The 13,752-nt window shown below is 39.0% G+C and overlaps 1 long non-coding RNA gene across 2 annotated transcripts; it reads left to right on the forward strand.

Moving 5' to 3' along the window:
* The first annotated feature begins 622 nt into the window (after positions 1-622).
* On the forward strand, positions 623-12,992 carry LOC103094010 (uncharacterized). 2 transcript variants are annotated; one of them, XR_464343.3, is made up of 5 exons: positions 623-1,621; positions 2,170-2,199; positions 6,456-6,618; positions 7,224-7,321; positions 8,640-12,992. It is a non-coding gene; the product is annotated as an uncharacterized LOC103094010 (long non-coding RNA). The 2 variants fall into 2 exon arrangements; XR_001628687.2 differs by lacking the exon at positions 7,224-7,321 and having other exon boundaries at positions 6,456-6,535.
* Positions 12,993-13,752: the final 760 nt, after the last annotated feature.

Here is a 13,752-nt window from a genome sequence, read left to right on the forward strand (position 1 = left end):
CTGACCCTTGCTCCTGATACCAAACTGCTGGTCGGATGTTAATTCCCTTCAAACTCCCAATAATAAAGGGATCATAGTAAGTGAACCAGAGAGATTGAAAAAGAAAAAAAAGGAAAAGGAAAATGTTCCATTATTTATAATCACTCTACTAAGTTTTCCAGTTTAAATTCATAAGGTCTTTAAAATGTGTTATAGGAGTGGGGCAGTGTTGTTTGTTAGAAAGTACCTAATATATCAAAATAAAATATATTGGCAAATATGAAAAAGAGGAGAAAAAAAGCATGGTAGTCAATTCAAGTACAGGTAGATTGTAGAACAATGATTTGGTTTAATCTCTATGAGTCCCAGCTTCCTCATTGGTAAAATGGGGATGATAAGTCTCACAGAGTCATTATGTGGATCTAATGATATAGCAAAATATTTTTCAAACTTTAAAGTACTATACAAATATTAGTTAATATTTTTATTCTAAGACTTACATTGTAACCTGCCAGTTACCTTATACAATGTCTACCCAAACCAGAATCTGAGTTCTCCAGTGCAAACACTAATGCTTTAAACCAGTGAATGAATGTTCTTGCCCAATTAATGGGCGTTGGGATGGGAGAGATCTGAGGTAGTGAACATGTATTCAATGATGCTTTATGGCCTTGTAATTTTTGTTATCATAATTATTGTAACTTATAGTCACCCTCAGGAAGAGTAGCCAAAGTAGGACCAGTTGCTGATGATGCTAAGATGGGGAAATGATTAGATTAACTCCCCAGATGAGTCCAAGAGAAAGCTGTTCAGTTTCTTTTCTTTGTTCCTCAAGTCCATCCATGAGTTTGCCTCTATGAATAGTGTGAAGATAGGTTTAGTATGAGAAAGCAAAATAGACTAGGGTTAAGCAACCATGGAGGCAGCTAGGGGACTCAATAGATAGAGTGTGCCAGGCCTGGAGTGAGGAAGAGTCATGTTCCTGCATTTTAATCTCACTTCAGACACTTACTAACTGTATAATGCCATGAACGTCACTTAACCCTGTTTGCTTCAATTCCTCATCTGTAAATGAGCTGGAGCAGGAAGTAGCAAACCACTACAATATCTTTGTCAAGAAAATCCCAGATGGGGTCATGAAGAGGCAAACATGACTGAAAAAAGACTGAACAATAAGCAGCCATTAGGGAGGTTTGAATCTGATGCTGCCTTAGAATCCCATCATCCTTGGCAACATCATGGTTGACCACAACTCCTTCTAGTGCGTTGGGGAGAGGATATTCCTTCCTTCCTCAGTGTTGACCAATAATGAAATGTTCACCTGATTAAAGGGAGAACTTTTAAGATCCCCCTTAGAGTAGACCCATGGTCTCCAATGAATCATGTGGGATTGCTCCCCTGGAGGAGTTGGCTTTCTATTGGCCATGGAGTCAGACTTTCTTTATTCATAAATAATCCCATTGTTGACAGAACCAAGGATACTCCCTTGCCCTGGGGGAGGGGAGAATAGCTTTGGATATAAAAGGAAGCATGTAACCTGATGAAAATTTATGGGACCATTCCTCTTTGACTTCTATCTTCCTTCTGGTTAGCCTTGAAAGTCTCCAGCCTCTTGACACTACTCCAACCTTTCTGCTTAGCTGTGAGTCAGCAAGTTAGCATCTATTTGAACTGGCTTTCTTTTCTGGGCTTCTTCTTATCCTAAGGACAGAGCCTGAGGAGAGCTGAGGAGCTCAGTTCCCATGCCCCTCCCCTTCAATTTCCCTGTGGGCAGAAATGAATTTTTAGTGAGTGGAAGAATGATTAGAATTGATAGAATATACTCAGGGATGGCTGGTGGAATTTGTAGTTACCCCTGTTCCAACAGGCTTATTAAAACCATTCATCAAAGGCTAAATTGACCAACACTTCCAGCTTATATGACCTGTTTCAAGGAGTCAGCTAAGATAGAGATAGATTAGGCAAGAAGAGGAATACCTTCGTGTATTAGGAGAACAGATAGACAGCTGAGAGGGACCTAGAGGCTGCCTAGTCCAGCCCATTTGTTTTACAGAAGAGGAACCTGAGTCTCAGATAGGTTAAGTGATTTGCCCTCAGCCATACAAATAATACTTAAAGAGTCAGGATTCGAAATTAGGTCCCCTAATTCTAAATCCAGCATTCTGTCTGCTGTTCCACATGCTTCCATAGGGGCCAGAGCATACAGTCTTCCAGGAAAAGGTAAGGAAAAAAATAAGGATCAACCACTTGGAAAGTGGTAGCTTGGGAGCCTAGACAGAGGGGAATTTTTTTTTTCCACTCAGTAATGGAGAGGCAGGATGCATTTTCCAAATGTTTGTGGTTGGGTTGAAGATAAAAGTACAGTACGATAACCAAATTGAAGGAGACTTTCTGCATAGACCTCAATTCCCATATGTCATATTGAAAGCTAGGAAAAATGATTCCAGAATTTTATGGAAGGCAGATCAGGATGTCCACTCCGTAGTCACAGAACTAGAACTGAGCTAATACCAAGGTCCAGACTGAAAAGAAGAAATCAGTCTTGAGGGTGAACTAAAAAAAGTGACACATGTCCTGTAGTAGGACCAGGATGCAACTGCTCAGATCTTTGTAAGGTGTGAACAATTTAGTTTTCCATCCTGTTACTTGTAATGCATCTTCACATTTTCTATGTAGGATATGAGAATATATCCACTTTGAATTTCATAAGAGGTCATCAGGCTGTTATTAGGAAGTAGGAAAAGGGATAGGCTAGAGAAAACCTAAACTCTTCTCTCCTTATAGGCAACTAGAGTATTAGAGGGAGAAAGGAGACCTGATTGTAGTTCAGAAGGCAAAAAAAGAATACTAGAGAACCAAGAGCTTCTCTTCCCTCTCTCCACCACTTTTATTGGGCTTGTGCTTTGGCACCAGCTGTTATGTGTCTACTTCACACTATTCAGAATAAGAATACTATGCCTTTGTCCCCATTTTTAGTTAATAATGAAACTAAATTCTTGACTCTGGGATGTGTAAGAGCAAGAACCAAGACTCACTTACTATCTCTAAAGAAATTTTCCTTAAGCACAAATCAGATCATGTGACTTCCCTACTTAATCAACTTTAGTGGCTTCCTTTTTTCTCTAAGATCAGCTAGAAACTCATCTGTTTAGCTCTGATCTTCCTATACAACCTATTTTTCCAATCCCACTGAACATTACATCTCCTCCCTATATTCTAACCGGCCAAATTGGCCTTCTCCTTTTCCCAGAGAGATTTCTTCTCCTTTCTCCCTGACTTTGCCCAAGCTAGAATGCATTCTTTCCTCATCTCTGCTTGAGAGAATCCCCCATCTTTCTTTAAAAAAAAAAACAAAAAACATTGCCTCCTGTCTTGAAATCAATACTGTGTATTGGTTCCAAGGCAGAAGAGCAGTAAGGGCTAGGTCAGTAATAGTGAATCTTTTAGAGACAGAGTACTGGGTCCTACCCCCACCCTACCCCCCAGACCAAGTGCAGTACCCCTGCCCCCATCAAGTGTCACATGTGCCCTGCCCCCTCTTTCTCTATGCAGGGGGGGAGCACTCCCATTGGGCTACTGGGCAGAGGGGCAGGGGATATGAAAAAAATGTCATCAGGCACAATGGAGAGGGGAAGGGGAGCAGCTCTGCTGAATCCCTCTTCCTTTCTAGTGATGAACTGGGTGGGGTTGTAGAATTGGGGATGCTTGTGGAGGGAGAGTGGCTGAGTGCCTACAGAGAACTCTGAGTGCCATCTTTGGCACCCATGCCATAGGTTCACCATCACTGGGCTAGGCAATGAGAGTTAAGCAAGTTGCTCACAACTAAGAAATATCAAATCTAGATTTGAACCCAGGTCCTCTCAACTCCAGGCCTGCCAGACACTCAATCCACTATTCTACCTCTGGGTAGTGGGGGAGAGCTGCCCCACTGCCTTCATTAAGATGCAGCTAAAGCACCACCTTCTACACTTCCCTGTTCCCTCCAACTGCTAGTGCTCTCCCTTTAAAACTACATTTGGATTTAACTGCTTTGCAGATGTCTGTTCTGCATATATTCACTTTACATATATATGATGTATATATTTTAATACACACTTGTCTCTTCTATCACTGGGCTTGTTTCATTCTTTATACTCATTTCCTCAGTTCTCAGCATAGAATGGTCTCTAATAGACACTTAATAAATTTATTTGTTGACTGCTGATTAATTGATTAAAGAAAAGAGTACTAATGGAAGCACACACATTCTTTTGTTAGGAATAGCCACTGGAGAGTTCTTAGGCTGTCAGCCAATCAAATGAGAGTAGAGGTTACATCATACCTAAAAATCTGCCCCTTGGGGAAATGGGGATGGGGAAGGTGATGCTGAGTCATAAGAGAGACCCAAGGAAAGAGAATGGAATGGGAGTCAGGGAATCCACACTTCAGGAGTTAGCTACAGGAGGAATCAGGACATAGACATAATTACTATAGCTACTAGACTTGTGCCCAGATTCTGTGGACTTTAGGAGTTGTGTTTAAATGCTATGCCTGACAGCTGGGACTTTTACTCTTCTCTCTATTAAAGCAATGCTGGTAGAAGAAGCTAGACACTCAAAAATGTGGACAAATGTGACATGACCCAGGGCCTGGGTTAATTTTACAATGATATTCTATTCCCCACTACCTGCCAACTTCCTCTTCCACACCCTCAAAGAGGACCTGTTTGTTTTTAGTAAAATATCCAAGATCCACTGGAGAGGCTGAGTCCTAACTTCCTTCCCTAACCTTTTTCCCTTGGGAAATGTGAATCGGTTCCAAGAGATTTCTACCCAAACCTGGAGAATTGGCCATTTTAACAGTCTCACTTGTTCCAGAGGAAAAAAAAGTTTGTCTCTGAGGAGGAGTTTGTTTGCTTTCTTTTGTCAGGAAATGCAAATCATGTAACCAAATGTGTTTCTCTTTTTGTCCAAACTGACAGGAAATTTAGAGTCAAATTCTGTTCCCAATTGTAGTAATCTGGCTGGTATCATTTATTCCTTTTATCTGCTTTCTCTGTCTCTGTCTCTGTGTCTCTATCTCTGTTTCTCTCTCAATTGCCTTGTTTTGCATAAAAATTAATTTATATAACCTGCCTCCTAACCTTTTGAAGTATAAACATTACATAAGTAAAAATTAATAAGGAAAGAAAAGAGAAAAAGATAGAAAAGGAAAAAAAAGGAAAAGAAAAAAGGAAGAGAGAAAGAAAGGAGGAAAGAAAGAAAAGAGAATGAAAAGGAAAGGAAGAGAGAAAGGGAAAGAAATGTGGAAAGAGAGAAAAAAAGAATGTTACTCTATAGCCTGAGCCACTTATGAATACACAGATATTATACTATGAATTACAAAATTGATGTTTTAACATGCAGAGTATAACATGTAGAATGTTTGACTTAGAGTCAGCATGGTTTTGAGGTTTGAATCTTTCAGCTATTTACTAAGCACAAACAGTACAAACCTCTTACAATCTCAGTTGCTTCATTTGTAAAATGGGAATAATTGTAGCATTAACCTCACAGACTCTTAGGAGAATTAAAATGAACAATGTTTATAGAGAAACTTGCAAACATTAAATGCACCATTTCTATGTGATTTCTTGTTATCTATAATATTAGAAGCATTACAGACAGTTAGGTGGTACAGTGGATAAAGGTCTTGGAAGCAAGAATATCAGAGTCCAGATTCTGCCTGAGACACTTAATAGATGAGTGACCTCGACAAGCCATTTAACCTCTGTCTGTCTCAGTTTCCCATCTGTAAAATGGGGATAATAAAAGCACTTATCTCCCAGGCTTGTTATAAGAATCAAATAAATTGTCTTTGTATAGTTTTTTTGAAAAACTAAAACCACTATTTAAATGCTACATTAGACATTCATTAGCCATAGAGCAAGGTGTTCATAAGATATCTCCTACACGGCAGTCGCTTGTTCCAGAAAAAGCAGATGTACAGGGTTCATGGGTGTAATATCCAATTTTGTGAATAATGTTTCCCTGATGTTGGTTCTGGGAAAGCCTGAATTCAAAACTATAAAAGCTATGAAAACTGCCTTTGGCTATTAGATCATTTAAACCAAATAAGCCTGGCAAACAAATGTAATTATGTGAATTAGTGTTATTGATGTTTCAGCATAACTGTTTTCCTAATGAAAGTTGAAGGTGTTTCCTAATTAAAGCCTTTTTTATTTATGCTGATATTTGTACAGCTGAAAAGCTATAATTACGTTTAAATAAAATCGTGATGCTGAGGGCAACATATGGCTGCAAGAAAAGATAGTAACATTGCTAAGATTGTTTTTTAGCATCCCATGATGTAATGGTTTGTGCAATGCTAGGATGCAGATGCAATGGGCCGTTAATGATATGATTGTTGAAAATAGTAAGCTAAGTTCTGGCAAAAATGCTGTCTCCTACCAGATAATTTATGGCTTACTGTATATACTAATGCAATATATTTTTTAGGTGCAGGATGATAAATACTCCATACCACTTCAGTGAATGGATAACCATCTAAACAAATACACTTGGAAGGAAATTTTCCAGTAAGTTTCACTGACTATGTACTTGGAATCTGCCTACTTAGAGGCCCACACATTCTGAATATTATCAGCACGTTGGCATGGAGGTAAGTGTGGGCAATCGGAAAGGGGAAGAAGCAGAAGATTGAGATAACATTTTATCTCCCAGTGACCATGGGCTTTTCTCTCCTAAAACTGGCTCAAAGCCTTGACATATCAAGTCATCCCACAGAAAGGGGAGAAAATAAAAGCCTGACAGGTGGATCCTATCTGCTGCAATTGTTGGTAGCAAGAAAGTTTTGCTTGAATAACTAAGGCATAAGTCACTTGGAATTAGTAATTTGCATTTTCAAAATACAAGAGGGTAAAGAGGTCACAACTGAGTTGTGTCAGGGCATGTCTGCCTGAGAATGTATTGTGTTTTTGTGTATCACATGGCACTTCATGTGCATAAAAGAGAGATTGGCTCACTGAGTGCTTATCTGAAGTTTGTTAATGAGGCTTTGCCACAAACCTCTTCAAGCTGGGTCTTGAAACTCATTTGTATTCTAGTTGGTGCAGACATCTTCCAGTTGAAAAATTATTAAATTGATCTTAAAAAATGAAATGATAATAAGACTAAGCAAAAGAGAGATTAATAGACTAACTGGAGAGCATCTCAGCCCGGGAGATAATGTTTGCTTCTTTCTTAATATGGTGAATAACTTTGTAGAGTTTTGCCCTGGACCCAAAAAATAGCTAGAGTACCCTGACCTGGAGCAGATCTGCCACAGACTCCATTGACATCAAACAAAGGCCAACGGTCATTAGGTGAGTTTCAGGGATGCAAAGGTTGCTGTGTACCATGTTGAATGAACATGGCTCTTTCTTATCCTCCCCCAGAAGTTGGTCCTGTTCTTGTGGCTAATGAGACTTCTACACCCTCCTGCCAGCCTTACTTCTATTATCTCAGACTCTTGTTTGGTTCTTTCACCAAATTCCAGGTAGTGGCCTTTCCTCCAGCCCACTTGGTCTGTCTCCCCATCTTTGCTACTACAGCTTCTGTTTTAAGAGATAAGGCTATTACTTATATCTCTAAAGATTTCTTCAAATGCCTTTTACTACTATGATGGCAAACATCCTTATAGGTGACAAATACTTCACTTGAAGAAGAAAAATTATTTATTTTTAGAGACTCTACAGAAGTCCCACTTTGAATCCTCATTAGGGTATAATTTAAGGATAGTAGCTCTGAATTTGGAGTGAGAAGACATAATAGCAATTCACTATGTAGCCTTAAGCAAGACATGTCTCCTTCTAGTGACAACAGGTCCTGTCTGTGTAAAATGAGTGTGCCAGACTTGTTAGTCTTCGTGGTCTCTTCCAATGCTTCATCTCTGATTCTGTGATCCCAGGGAAATGACCTTAAGATCTAGGATAGGTCAGTAAAACAAAAGATCTTGCCAAGCTGGAAAATATTCTCAGGAACAGACTGTCTACTGTCTGAGTGCCAGCCTTGCTAAAGTCACATAAGTTAATCACAAGGATCTAGACAATGGGTGGCAAATTCCTTTTTATGACAATTCAGGAAATAGACAAAGATATAAGATGGCCTCCAGTTTTCTGTGATCCGCTACTACTTATGCAGTGATGGTAGTAAAGTGATAACTCATTTAATTCAATAAATATTTATCAATTGCTTACTGAGAGGAACAACCTCAATAGAATAGAAACTCAATAGAATCTTGAACCCAGCATTAATGTGCAAAGGCTATTTTATTCCATCCTCACGAGAATGGGTACTCATGAGCCAGGGCTACAGCCAGCAAGTACAAGGAATGGGAGCACACAGGCTTCCTTTTATTAATGCAAATCAGTTCCTCCCCTTGTTCCCCATTGACAGGTTTCTAGAGAGTTGTAATCTAGTCATGAGAGGCAGCAGATCTGCACAAAATTTACAACTCCAATCATTCAAATAGACAATTAAAGTAAAGCAGCTTCACCTGTTAGCCTCTAAAAGGACTAACCTATCATGTGTTCCTCATCATGTCCTTCTGAAATGGGTGTGGGGAAAAGGAGCTTAAGCTTGGAACATGAAACTTAACTCGATTTTCTTTTCTTTTTACTCTTCATTATATGGCCTTCTGAGGAGTCCACCATCTTGCCAGGACCTGTTCTTCACACTTCCTATGTGCCAGGCTCTGGGGATACCAATAAGAAAGACAGAACTTGCCATCTAATGGGATGAAAGTGATTTGTGAAATGGAAGCTGAAAGGGGAAGGGGGACCATCATGGAATCTAAACCAAGCTGATGGAAAATGGAGAGCTACCTGGAACATTCTAAAAGTCTGCTACTACTATGTTGTTCAGATGTGTGTCTGACTCTTCTTGTAATGATTTATCATTTCTTTCTCCAGTTCATTTTGCATATGAGGAAATCGGGGCCAATAAGGTTAATTGACTTTTACAGGGTAACACACCTAGGATGCTCTGTGTTCAGATTTGAATTTGAGTCTTCCTGACTTCAGGCCCAGCACGCCATCTGTTGTGCCACCTAGCTGCCCGTGAAAGTTTAGAGCCTTCTATAGAAAAGCTTTGGGAGAAATTTACTGCTCTGTCCTCTAGCCCTCTCGGTCAGAGGTCAGAGACAAATGAAGGAGTTGAGAAAGTGTTGAATGTCAAAAACTGAATCAGTCTGCATAGAGAAGAGATTTCTAGTGATCAGCTTATCCTGGGAGAGGAAGAAACCAAGCAGAGCTGCTGATGGAAAATGGAGAGTGACAGAAGAAACAGAAAATGCTAAGACTCAGAAAGAAATACCTACAAACTTTCATTTTTAACTGTTGTTACTCTTAATATGGGGTTTTTGTCCCATGACCACAAGTTGATACTTTATAGGAAGTCATGAGCTATATCTCTCTTGATTTTTTTTTTAAGCTAAGTATGTGTAATCAGGTTTCCAACCAAGCCAAGGACATTTTGCCTACAGCTGCATAAGCACAAGGAGATTCTGAATTCCTAGAAAGAATGTTGTATATATGCATAAGGAATGGGGTTGAGGCCAGAGCTTCCTAGAAAAAATAACCCATGGGGGCAGGTAGAAGGCACAGTGCAAAGAGTGCTAGGCCTGAAGTTGGGAGGTCCTGGGTTCAAATTTGCCCTCAGAAACTTCCTAGCTGTGTGACCCCGGGCAAGTCACATAACCCCAATTGTCTAGCTTTTGCTACTCTTCTGTCTTAGAATTGATGTGAAGATAAAAAGTAAGGATTATAAGGAAAGAAGGAAGGAAGATGGAAGGGAAGAAAAAAGAAAGAAAGAAAGAAAGAAAGAAAGAAAGAAAGAAAGAAAGAAAGAAAGAAAGAAAGAAAGAAAGAAAGAAAGAAAGAAAGAAAGAAAGAAAGAAAGAAAGAAAGAAAGAAAGAAAGAAAGAAAGAAAGGAAGGAAGGAAGGAAGGAAGGAAGGAAGGAAGGAAGGAAGGAAGGAAGGAACAAATGTGCTTCCAGAGCTTTTTGGGAGGGAGACAATGGGTGGTTCCTGAGTCTCTTGAGAAGCAAGCAAGAAATCAGGAATATGTTGAAGAACAGGCTTCCCTACATATTTTCAACTTTCAAAGTCCTGGTCTTACTGTTCCTTAGACACTCTGACATCTTTTGTAGCCCTTTCCCCAAAACCTCACTACCAGTATGTATCTCTCTCACAAAAAGCTCTGAATCCAAATCAGTGCCTTAGGCAGGTCTGGAGAGTTACCTCTGCATTCTTTCCACCAATCTTGAGTTAGATCTCCTTTCAAATATACAGCAGCATGCAAAATGCTCCAAGCTCTACTGGAAACCTGATATAACCAAAAGACATAAAGAAATCATGGCTCTCAGTGTTATGAAGAAAGAGTTAATGGAACTGGTTTTCCTGTTTATCCAAGGTCACGAGGAAGCATCATTTCATGAGACATTGGGTCACAAACTTGCAGTACTCAGAGTATAAAAAAGAGGTCCTTCATGAAGATTTGGCAACTTATGTGTTAAAAATCTGCTGCATGGGATGTAGAAGTGGAGAAATTCTATGAAGAACTTCATAAAATCCTCTAAACCAATTAATATACATCTTGAAAATCAGTGACTTCAATGAAAAGGAAAGAAACGCAGCAAATACAAAAGCTAAAGAATTAAGCAAGAAACAATAAAAAGTCTTGTCGATTACTAACAAATGTGGAGGGGAAAACGGTTAAGTTACTCCAAAATGAGAGGTCTCGATTCTCAGGAATTGGCAAATTTGAGACAGAGGTTCAGGCATAGGAACCTGGGAGGTCAGTAGGCTATTCAAAAAGTAAATGGAAAAGCCTGGATTAGGTGTGAATGGGCAAAAAACTAAGGTAATATAGCCAGGATAGAAGGGCCAATGCCACAAATTATGCAGGATGGAGTGGGCACAATGCATTACTATTAAATAGTTAAAGGAATGTTTATAATCAAATCCAGAATCAGTTACACAGAAACATCAAGTGGTCAACTAGAGAGGGCTGCAGAATGAGATGTACATTTTGGATCTAGCCAGTTTGGGAATTTATTTTTCTTATCAATGCATAGTGCTTATACATGGTGTTTTTTATTTCTTGCCAGCTTAGAGATGAAGGTGAACAGGAAAAGGAACCTAGTCAAGACAAGTCAACTCAACAAACATATATTAAGTATTTATTCTATGTCAGTTACTATGCTGAGTGCTAGAAATACAAATATAAACAGAAACACAGTCCCTGCCCTCAGGAGCTTAAATTCTAGTGGAGGAGAAGAGAGGGATTAAAGGGAAGCTGGAAAGCGGAGTGGGGTGGTGGAATGGGGGACAAAAGACTCAGGAGTATAGTATGGAGAGGAATAAAGGCATGGCTGACCAGGGCATCCTCCTTAAGAATAGCATTTCTAGGAGAAATCAGATTTCCACTGTGAGAAGTCTTAGGGGTGGAATGAGCTTCCAGGTTGGAGAGATTTCTCTAGTATTGTAGATAAAATCCAGAGAGTCCAGACTAAAGAAGAATGAAGCCCTAAGGACACAGTTCTCTCCACACCCTCCAAAGTGCAGAAGCAAGGCCAGAAGGAATCCTAGATAAACAGGACAGGTTTGGCACAAGATAGCTTCTCAGAGTGATCATAGATCCTACAGGATTCCGTGTCCAGAGGCAACAAGAGTGCAGGGAAAGGTCACCTGAAAAAGCACCAGGGTGGTCAAAAAACTCTAGAGAGGGGATTCTGGAAGCTTCAGGGAATGACACCAGCTAGTAAATGCCTTAGATTGACTATTAATTGAGGAGTGACTGAACAAACTGTTGGAATATTGTAAAAAAATATTATTATTTAAATTGCAAAGTTTAAATTCTTTTTGAGAAGAATTTTGGGTAAAGAAAGATGATACCTCTCTGAATCCAGAACTGAACTGTTGGAGAAGCCACCATGAAGAAGCCTCCAGACCATAAGCTGCACAAAAATGAACTTTGGGTGTAGTTGATTGAACATTTATTTGTATGTATACTTTCATGTCAAAGGGGACTGCCCCCTAACTGGCTTTTTGTCAATGAGTCTAGCAATTATTGGTTTTGGGTTTTTTCCCCCTACCTCATCCTCAAATTATTGTAATCTTTAAGTTGATTGTTTTCATGATCCTTTTTGGGGAAACTTCTTCCCCAATAACGATCAAACGAGGGAATGTAAAAACAGACTCAAATCCAGGACTTCAATCCCCACAAGCCTTTGCTCCACTTCCCCAGAATGCTTTGTAATCTCACCTGGGCCGAGAGCAAGATGGGGTATTTAAACCTGGTTGTGAATAGGCTTGGCCTCTTTTGGACTTCCATTTTGGAGCAGACACGTCTCTTTCATGATGTGAGGTTATCTTGTCTAGGCCTCTGGCCTAGACACGTGTTTTTCTTATTCTGTATTTTCTTTAATCCTTAACCTTTAATAAACCTCTAAAAATATAATACTCCTTGCAGAGAGAAACTAATTTCTACCTGCCTCAGTCTCCCCAAAATTTTAATCTTTACAATATGAATGCAATGGAATATAATGTCACTGCAAGAAATGATGAAAGAAGCAATTTCAGAGATTCTTGAAGTCAAAAAAACCAGGAGAAAAGTTTATATGATAATATCTGCAAAGAAAAACAATTTTAAAAGACTTAAGAATTCTGATCAATAAAATGATCAACCATGTCTCCGTAGAGCTCTGATGAAACATATTACCCACCTCCTGACAGAAGTAATAGATGCAAAGTAAAGCAACATTAATTTTTAGACATGGCTACTATGTGGATTAGTTTTGTTTGACTATGCAAATTTGTTTCAAGAGTTTTATTCTCACTCTTGATAGCTACTTTAAGTGGAGTGAGAGTGTTTGATGGATTGATTCAAGAGATCCCTATCTTGATTTAATTTAGAAAAGAAAACCAAGTTCAACATAATAGAAACATGTAGATTCATGTATAATCTTTTCCAACTATTCTACAATGTATATGGAAGTGCTTGTTTTATTTATTTATTTATTTATTTTTTTGGTGTTTAAATTCAGAATAAAAATAAAATTAAACATAATATTTAAAAAAAGAAAAATACTTCAAGAAATGGGTTTGGCCCATGCCAAGGTATCTTCAAAAGGGAGTAGAAAGATAATCATGTACATCGTAGATGAGGTATACGACATTTATTTTCCTTACTACAGAAGAAATAACTCAAAAAAGATTCACAAAGTACACATTAATAAAGAATTAAGATGTGATACAATAAAGGCTAACCTCTACTCTACTCTCCCAGGGAATTGATATTTAAAACACTAAAGTATGTATTATTTGTTTGAATTGGTGGTTATGTTTTTTACCTTCTGCTCTACTCTATGCCAGCTGAACAATTCTTTCAGAGTTAGTGTCTTCTGGCAAATTAGGTCATGGTTTGGGATCATCCTCCTGTTAGCCTTCATCTTCTACAAGAAATATCATCCTCACTCTTCACTGAGGAATCCCCAAACTGCAGAGGTAGTCATTCCTGAAAAGTACACTTCTCATAATTGCTATTTAATCACTTATATTCAGGGAAAGAAAGATAAAATAGAAAAGACGGTCAAAGGACAAAGATCCAGACTTAGATTTATATGGGTAGCACAAGCTATCATGTGTAAGAAGGGAACATACTGGGGGAAGAGGTACTTTCCCCCATTCCAGTGGGAAGTCTGAGAGAGGGAGAGACAGAGACAGACAGAGACAGTGAGGCACAGAGAGACAC

The sequence above is a fragment of the Monodelphis domestica genome, chromosome 3, assembly GCF_027887165.1.
Source record: "Monodelphis domestica isolate mMonDom1 chromosome 3, mMonDom1.pri, whole genome shotgun sequence".
Lineage (NCBI taxonomy): Eukaryota > Metazoa > Chordata > Mammalia > Didelphimorphia > Didelphidae > Monodelphis > Monodelphis domestica.